Below are 9397 nucleotides of genomic sequence, written 5' to 3'. Positions count from 1 at the left end.
CGCTGGCCCCGGAGAAAACGCAGGGCCCCAGTACGACACTGGCTTTCCTCGGTATTGAATTGGATTCGGTCCAAATGGAGGCGCGCCTCCCGGACGAAAAGAAGCGGAACATGTTGAGCTTGCTGACCAGTGTGTTGGCACGACAGAAGGTGACGGTTAGGGACATACAGGTGTTGCTGGGACATCTCAATTTTGCTTGTAGGGTGGTCAGAGTAGGGCGGACTTTCTGTAGGCGACTGGGGCGCGCATTGGAGGGGCAGAGGCCTCCACACCATCATGTGCGGCTGTCAGCAGGGGTGAGAGAGGACTTGCGCATGTGGCAGTTTTTCCTGCACCAGTTTAATGGGGTGCCTTTGATGAGGGAAGTGGACATGGTATGGGACGTACAGATTTTCTCGGACGCAGCGGGGAGCAAGGGATTTGGTCTGTATTGGCAGGGGAGATGGTATGCGGAGCCCTGGCCCGAAGAATGGTTGGAGGGAGGCAGGAGCATTGCATTTTTGGAATTCTTTCCCTTAGTGGTGGCAGTTACACTGTGGGGGGTTCTGTTGGCCCACAAAAAGGTCACGTTCAGGATCGACAACATGGCAGTGGTCCAGGTGGTGAACAGGCAGTCCGCGCGGGATGCGCAGGTGCTTAAGCTGTTGCGGGTTTTTGTGCTGGGGTGCTTGAGGCATGATATTGCGTTTCGCGCGGTGCATGTGCCAGGAGTGGACAATGACATTGCGGATGCCTTGTCTCGTTCACAGTGGGGGAGATTCCGTGGGCTCGCCAAGGACGCGGACGTGAACCCGACCAGGATGCCGAACCAACTCTGGGAAGTAGGCAATACCGGATGCTACAATTGGTTCTAGGTTCATTAGCGCGGTCAACGAAACTGGCATACAGGGCGGCGTGGGAAGAGTTTGTCCGCTCAGGGGCGAGATGGCGGGCTTCCGAGGCGGAGAGACGGGAGGATGTAGTGCAATTTATTCTGGATTTAGTGGAGAGAGGTTTGACGAGGGTGACGATAGTGGGCAAGTTGGCGGGGGAGCAGGGGGCGCGGATTTTGGAGGGCTGGTCGCGGGAATGCGGAAGGGTGGCCAGGGTGCGGAGGCCACTGTCCTGGGAGCTGTTAGGTAGGGTGCTGGGGGTTTTGCCCGTGGTGTGTTGGGACAGTGGGGAGGCCTTGCTGTTCGCCACGCTTATGTCTTGGATGTTCTTTGGGGCGTTTCGGGTGTCGGAGCTGCTGGGGTCGAAAGGGGAACGGGGTTTGGCCTGGGATGAGGTATCCTTTGGGGAACAGGTAGTGAGCATTTGGCTGCGGAAGGCGAAGACTGACCAGAAGAGTCGGGGGAAGTGGGTTACGTTGAGGAAAGGGCGATCCCCGGGGGTGTGTCCGTTCCGCTGGGGTCGGCGGTGGAATGCGTGCTCTGGGGGACTGGGGGGACTGGTTTTCTCCCATCAGCAGGGGCGAGGCGTTAAGGCTTCGCAATTGCTGGCAGTACTGAGGAAAGCACTTAGGAATCTGGGGGTCGAGGAGAAGGGTTTTGGCACGCACTCCTTTCGCATTGGGGCAGCGTCAGAGGCGCATGCGAGGGGGTGGGACAGGGAAGAAATCATGAGGTTGGGAAGGTGGTCTTCGAATTGCTACCAGCGTTATGTGCGCAGCGAGCCGGGGGGTGGGGTGACAAAAAAAAAAAAAAAAGCGGAAGGGGGACTTCGCAAAGGGCAGTGGAGCGTTTCAAGGGGTGTGGCTAGGTTTTCATTCTTGTTTTTCTTTTCAGGTTCGGTCATGGGACCCCTGGCCCGAGAAATGTCTATATGGATTGTGGGGCACTCGTTCGTGAGGAGGGCCCAATTGCAGGCGCAGGAGAGCTATTTTGGGGAACAGTTGGGTTTCAATAAAGATGTGTTCTCTGTGGGGTGGAGGGGTAGGGGGGGGATGCGTTGGAAGGAATTGGTGCCGGTGTTGAACGGGATCTTACGGGCAGGTCGGTGCCCAGATGTATTGGTTCTCCATTTGGGGGAGAACGACATGGTGAAGGAGACAGGTTTGGCACTTATGCGGGCAATGAAGAAGGACCTGGCTTTGATTAAGGAGAGATGGGCGGGTTGTTCTATTGTGTGGACGGAGTTTGTCCCCCGGAGGAGTTGGAGGGGGGCGGTGAACCCAGGTGCGGTGGATAAGGCGCGGCGTAAACTTAATACGGAGATGGTGAGGTTTTGTCGGCATTTGGGGATTGGCCGAGTGGCACATGGGGACATTCGCTACGATGCGCGGGAGATGTTCAGGGACGATGGGGTGCACCTGTCCAGGATGGGAATGGACCTGTACCTTTTGGAGTTGAGGGAAGTGTTGGCGCGTCTGCTGGGAGTTTACAGGTGTTAGGTCATGCGGGGTCGCGGCGCGTGGGGGGGGCAGAAAAAGGGGAGGAAGAGGCGCAGTCGCCGACACTTCCCCCCTTTTCCTGGGTGGCGGGGTGGTTGACAGTTGGCCGGGATTGGCTAGAGTTTGTTGTTAGAGGTTTGGTACTGTGGGTCCAGGGACAGGTAAAGGGTAGACAGGTTGGATAAGTTTAGATTAGAGGTTGGATAGTTACAGTTGCATTAAAGGCAGGTAGGGGTTACGGTCAGGGGAGTTTGGGAGTTGGGAAAGGCTACATGGTGTAGGATTGGGTTATATGTTGGTTAGGAATGTTATGTTGTATTTTGGGGGGATGGGGGAAATGATGTGGGGATCGTAGGGGTGGGGGGAAAACACAAGGGGTCAGGAGGTTATTGTATAGCGAGGCGTTAGTTTTGTAAGGCAGTGGCCAAGGAGTTAAATTGTGATATGCACCTGTTTCAATAAAGCGGCCTTTTTCACACACAATAAAGTGTTTGGTGTCGGCTTGCCCCCCTCTCCCCCCTTAATCTCCCAATTGATTACGAACGCAAAACTAAACGTCACCCACCCAGGAGTGATTAAAATGAAGGGGGACTGGGAGGATCTGGCTTTTGATAGCACCTAGATGGGCAAGACAGTCCTGGTTCTTCCATCAGATGGCACCTACACAATCAACTTACCCACAGAGATGGACACATTATCAATGCAAGGGGGGAAACGATTTTCTCCAGTCCACAGAATACATCTAGCAGCATGACTGCTGAAGTCTGAAAATTCCAACTCCTTGCATTTTTGTCACTAAACATATGTTGAAAGCCGAGTGTGTTCATAACACAGGTCAGATGTTTAGATTACTCGACCAGCACGGTCAACTCCATGTAATTACATTATGTAAATGTGGTCTTCCATGCTATAGAGTTCCTATTTTAGTCTGCAAGTTCGCTCTTCTATAAGAGCCTATTAGCGTACAGCTTGGCATGGTATGTGTTGCATGTATAACTTGATCAGGTTTAGCCCACTTATTGACAGTGTGTCATGACGAATTGATTGAGTATATATTTTGTATAGACGCTCCTCTTTATATTTGCATGTTCCCCTGGGATTCTCTTTTTTTCTACTGCATGTTTTGTTTTACTGCATGTTTACATTTCTGAAGCTATCATTAACCCATAACGGTTGCGTTTTATGCTTCATTTCAATTATAACTTTATTGGTCACCTTTAGAGGTGCAGCGCTTCCAATCTCCAAGCTTGACGTAATGTTTTTGTGAACGGGTGTTCTACCCCTTTAGGATCGACATAGGTCCAGTTTCCCTTTAAAGCATAACGTCACTTCCTCTTGTTACACTTTTATCGCGGTTGATGTACGCGGCTGACGGCACTCTGGTAAGCTTCACGATCGTTTGCTAATTTAGCAACACACAAGTCAGTGCATGTTATCACAGACGTCTTTCACAGGTTCTGCTTTGCACAACGTTATTTATATATTTTACCACTTTGTAGTTAGCTTGTTTGTCAAGCAAGAGAATGTCTGTTACTTACACAGAGCACGCAGTACATTCGTTCACGCTAGACACGTTCGCCCAAAATAACGGACTCTACACATGTACTTCGATAGCAGAAAAGGCCACTTTATTGGACGAGGTAACTCACATTACTTCAGGCAACTTAATTCCCTAGAACAATTTCACAATTTGGGCCAAAACCATTTTATTATCACTATGCTTAACCAACTGTACATTTTCAAAGCAAAACCAATGTTTACTTTTGCATTTGCGTATTTTGTTTTCAAACCTTTTTCTTCACTTTTCTTTAACGACTTAGCAATAAACGAGGGTTGGGTAAAATCCGCTCCAAATTTACCCTCCCCATCTTGCCTACACAACTATACGCGCCTGAGTGAGTACCTGTCCAACTGTGGCGAGACACACCTCCCCAATCCAACCCTCATGATCCCTTCATGTAACTATACATATTTTTTTTTTTTATTTTTTTATTTTTTTTGGGTGGGAGGGTGGGAGAAAACAAACGTCCCCCACCTAACTGCTTCCTAAACGCGCTGCGCCACTCTAGGCTCGCGCCCCTGCCTCCTTAATCAACCTACGCCTCGCGCGCGCGCTAACGCCTACGCCGCCTACGTCACCCTTCGTCCGTATTATTCGGGCGAATGACCCCGGGGGGAGACCGCTCCGCTCTGCTCCCCCCGAGGCCCCCATCGCCCAAAATAACGGACACTACACATGTACTTCGATAGCAGAAAAGGCCACTTTATTGGACGAGGTAACTCACATTACTTCAGGCAACTTAATTCCCTAGAACAATTTCACAATTTGGGCCAAAACCATTTTATTATCACTATGCTTACCCAACTGTACATTTTCAAAGCAAAACCAATGTTTACTTTTGCATTTGCGTATTTTGTTTTCAAACCTTTTTCTTCACTTTTCTTTAACGACTTAGCAATAAACGAGGGTTGGGTAAAATCCGCTCCAAATTTACCCTCCCCATCTTGCCACCCCAGGAAAACCAAAGAGTTTTCCTGGACCCCACCTTCCCAGGAAAACAGACCCCACTTTTTTTTTTTTTTTAAACATTTCCCCATAAATCCACTGCTAACTCCGTGGCCAAACAATCCCTTACTTCAAGTAAATAATACGCGAGGCCCAATTGTGATAGGTGTACCCCGTCCGAACGAAACAAATGGCCATCCTTGCCTACAATGTCTGAGTGGCCAACATACTTTATGTCCATAGCACTGCAGAATGTTTTCATTGCACGATTCACCTTTTTCCGGGCTTTGTCCACTGCACCCTCGTTTCTTGCATTCCTCCAATGCCGCCTGTAAATAAACTCAGTCCATTCAATTCGTGTACCAAGCCAATTGTTCTTCAAAACAGTTAAATCGAGCTGCATACGCTTTATTAATGACAACCCAGAGAGCGATACAAGGTCATTTTCCCCAAGGTGCAATATTAAGAACGCTGGAGACCCTCTAACACATTTCATGCGTGTAAGAGTAGGAAACAATTCATCCCACCTCATGCCTCCGCGTCCTTTCCATACCAGCTCGTGCCCCTTGCTGGGTATTCCAAGGTTCCTGCTGTAAAGCTGTTGTTCCGCAAATATAGCAGCCCATTTTATAAAGGAGTGGCCTACCAACCACACTTGCTGCTTGCCTGACAGGCCTCGAACATCACCTATATGGAAAAACATAATGAGCAAACAGCCTACACATGCACATCATTTACGAACATAACTGGTGCAGCAACTTGATCTCCACCTGCCTATACGTTTGATGACATCCCAACCCAATCCCAAACGGGCTGCTTCAGTTGCCGCCCCTATTCGAAACGAATGTGTCCCATACTCCCCGGGATTTTCCCCTACCCACAAAAGTGCCTTCCTGAACACAGCCAATACCTGTGACGCCAACAATCTCTTCCCCGTCAAGTGTATGAAAATAAAACCCTTTCTCACCTGTACACAGGTTTGGAAAACTACCCATTCCTGCACTGGGCAACAATTACTGCTGCCACTGCCATGAAGGAAAATCCACACTCCCTTCCCCAACTGGTCGGTTTTCGATTTCCGTAGCCAAATTCTCACTCGATCACCCTCATAGACCACTTCATCCCACCTCAAACCTCCCTGACCTTCCAAACCCAACAATTCGGATACACGGAAAGCCCCCAAAAAGAGCCATATCATACAAATGCGGAATAAAGCCACTTCTTGTTGGCTATAACAACATGCTGGGAGTGCCATCAAAATCTTTTTCAACAACAAAAATGTAATAGGGGCTCGGCCACTCCTCACTCCCACCGACAACCTCCCCAACCCCTTTAACATGCGCTTGACTAAAATACCGGCCACTGGGTCAAAACCCCAATATAACTGGCCAAAAAACGAAATGCCTGCTAACTTTCCCCCAATGGTGGATGGAGACAAACCTTTGTCCACTAAATCCAAAACAAAATCCAACACTACAGATACATTCACCTCATGTAACTGATTTCTAGAAACCAACCGTACATAACTGGCAAAATCCGCCCATGCTCTTCTGTATGCGTTCCTTGTGGATGGTGCCACTGAGCTTTCAATCAGCTGAACTATTCTCCCACGCCTAGCTCCCAAATCCTGTCCGGAATAGGCGTTTTGCTGTCTGCTGCTCCCGGCGCCAATGTTCGAAAACGCTGCCAATCGAACCGGGACAATGCATCAGCAATCACATTATTTGTACCAGGTATATATTTTGCCCTAAACACTATATTTTGCCTTAGGCAAAGCAACATGAATGCACGCAGTAACGTCAACACTCGCACATCCCTGGCCTTTTGGTAGTTGATGAGATTAACCACTGCCATGTTATCTACATTAAAAAGGACAGACCGATTCCGAAACTCCTGCCCCCAAAGTGTTAAGGCCACCAGTAAAGGGAAAAACTCCAAGAAAGTGATACTTCTTCCTTCACTCAACCACTGCGCGGGCCAAGGTTCTGAACACCAACGCCCATCCCAAAAAATGCCAAAACCTTTCGATCCAGCCGCATCTGAATAGATCTGAATCTGCCACTGGTATTGATCATCAATGAACTGCAGGGGGACACCATTGAAGTCATCCAAAAATGACAGCCAAATCTGTAAATCCTTTTTAACCAATCTGGACAACCTCACTCTATGGTGGGGCAGCCATGCGCACGACAAAGCCATACCTAGAGCCCTAGAAAAAGTCCTGCCCGCCCGCACCACTCTACAAGCAAAGTTCAGGTATCCTAGCAACCTCTGGATTTGCCGGAGCTCGAGCTTATTATGCTCCAGGGCACTGGCCACGCAAGCGCGTATCTCACCCAACTTCTCCGCTGGCAATCTAGCCATCATGTCCATTGTGTCAATCTCTATGCCCAAAAAAGTAAGCCTGGTCACTGGCCCTACGGTCTTTTCCTGTGCTAAGGGCACTCCAAAATGATCCGCCATACTCTGAAATCTGTCTAGTGTTTGCTGACATTCCTGCGTACCAGCACGTCCCATAAACAAAAAATCATCTAAATAATGACATGCCACACCTCTTACCCCACTTGAAGAAAGTACCCAATGCAGAAATGTACTAAACTGTTCAAAAAGTGCACACGACACCGCACATCCCATAGGGAGTACTTTGTCCACATAATAGCATCCATCAAAACACATCCCAAATAGCTCAAAATCTGTTGGATGGATTGGCAAAAGTCTGAAAGCGGACTTAATGTCACACTTTGCTAGTTCTGTCCTTTCCCCCAGGGAATGAATCATGTGTAATGCCTCGTCAACCGACGTGTATGAGACCGCAGTATCCTGTGTCGCAATGTAATCATTGATAGATTGTCCTTCTGGCCAGGATAAGTGCTGTATCATACGATATTCCCCTTTTGCCTTCTTGGGAATGATACCTAAAGGTGAAACAATGAGGTTCTCCAAAGGACAGCATTCAAACGGGCCCGCTACTCTGCCCAACTCCACTTCCTCTGCCAACTTCTGACCCAAAATGTCATGAAACTCTTCTGCTGATCTTAAGTTATCTGCCCAACGCCGACTACGTGGCCCTTGGTAGCTGATCTTAAAGCCTTCCAAAAAACCCCAATAAAGTTTTGCAGCCGCCCTTCGATCTGGATATTCATTTAACCATGGCACTAAATGTTCCAAACTAATTGGGGTATGCGCCTTTCGGAACCAATGGGACAATTGCCCCCCTACCTCTAGCTGACCCCCCGTGCTCCTGCCCTCTCTGTCCCCCGGAGCCCACCGCCGTACTGAAACACTGGGCGACCGTATGTTTTCCCCCACATTGTGAACATTCGTGGCGAAACCTGCACAGTTGCCTGGAACAAAAGCCTCTATTAAAGTTCCAACAAGCCCCGAACCCTGCTGCCTGCCCTCTACCGACCATTCCCGCCCCTTGAAGGGCGGGACGCCCAAGAAAAGGCCGATAAGCCACCGGTAACCCACTTGCAGTATGTGTCATTGCGGGAGGATTAGCAGATGACATCCATTGGAGCCATAATTCCGAATCTATTTCACCCCAAGGTTTATCCACGCAAACGCTCATCCGGGCTCTAAACTCCTCATCATAATTCAACCATGAGTATCCTCCAAAATTCATCTGCGCTTTACGCACTATGTCCATATATTTTAACAACGATGCCGCCCTCTCAGGATAACGCTCCACATAAATGCTTGCAAAAATAAGGAACGCTGATGTCCAATTATCCACATTACGTGGTACTCTGGGACGCCTGGACAACTCCAATTCCTCCTCCTTAGATCCTTCCGGGGCCTGCACTTCCCTATGCAATAGGCGAAATACATCCACAAAATCGTGGTTCCATATTTTTTGTTTTGTCTTACCAGTTAAATGAGACCCAAGGGGCATCGCTAAACCCATATAAGGAAGCCGCGTCTGCTTAGCCACACTTACTTCTTTCCCTGCGGCACCCAAGCTCTCTTCGTTCTTTTTCCCCCACCCCGGGACTCCCTGAGAGACCCCCACTACACCTTCACATGGACAAGCCCTATTGGGAAAGCCTTCTTGTCGTGACATTTCCATATTCTCCTGTCCTCCTACCCCCTCCACCCCCAAACCCGGCTGAGCACTTTTTCTCCCCCAAACCTCCCACCATTTCACCCTACCTTTAGGCAGCTGTGCCTCTCTATCCCGCAGATCCGCTGGCATACTATGGTGATGAGTCTTCTTTCGCTGTTTCTCCGTCGCCTGCAAATCCGCTCTAGACTGCTGCAACGAGGAAACAGAACATGTTGCCCCCCCTTGTCCCCCCCGTGCCCTTTTTGATCCAAATCCATCCTGGGCCATGTCTTTGACCGCATAGTCCACCAATGAACCCATATCTCCTATACTCCTAAATTCCTCCCTATCCTCTTCCCTCTCATTTTGCTCAACTTGTGCACTACCACTAGGGCGCGCACCATCCCCAACCCCACCATCATAACATCTCCAGTCAACAGGCGGCCCCCGCTCTAAGGGACAACTGCCAACGCCA

This window comes from Triturus cristatus, chromosome 9, assembly GCF_964204655.1.
Source record: "Triturus cristatus chromosome 9, aTriCri1.1, whole genome shotgun sequence".
Classification (NCBI taxonomy): domain Eukaryota; kingdom Metazoa; phylum Chordata; class Amphibia; order Caudata; family Salamandridae; genus Triturus; species Triturus cristatus.
Note: the sequence above shows the minus strand (reverse complement) of the source record.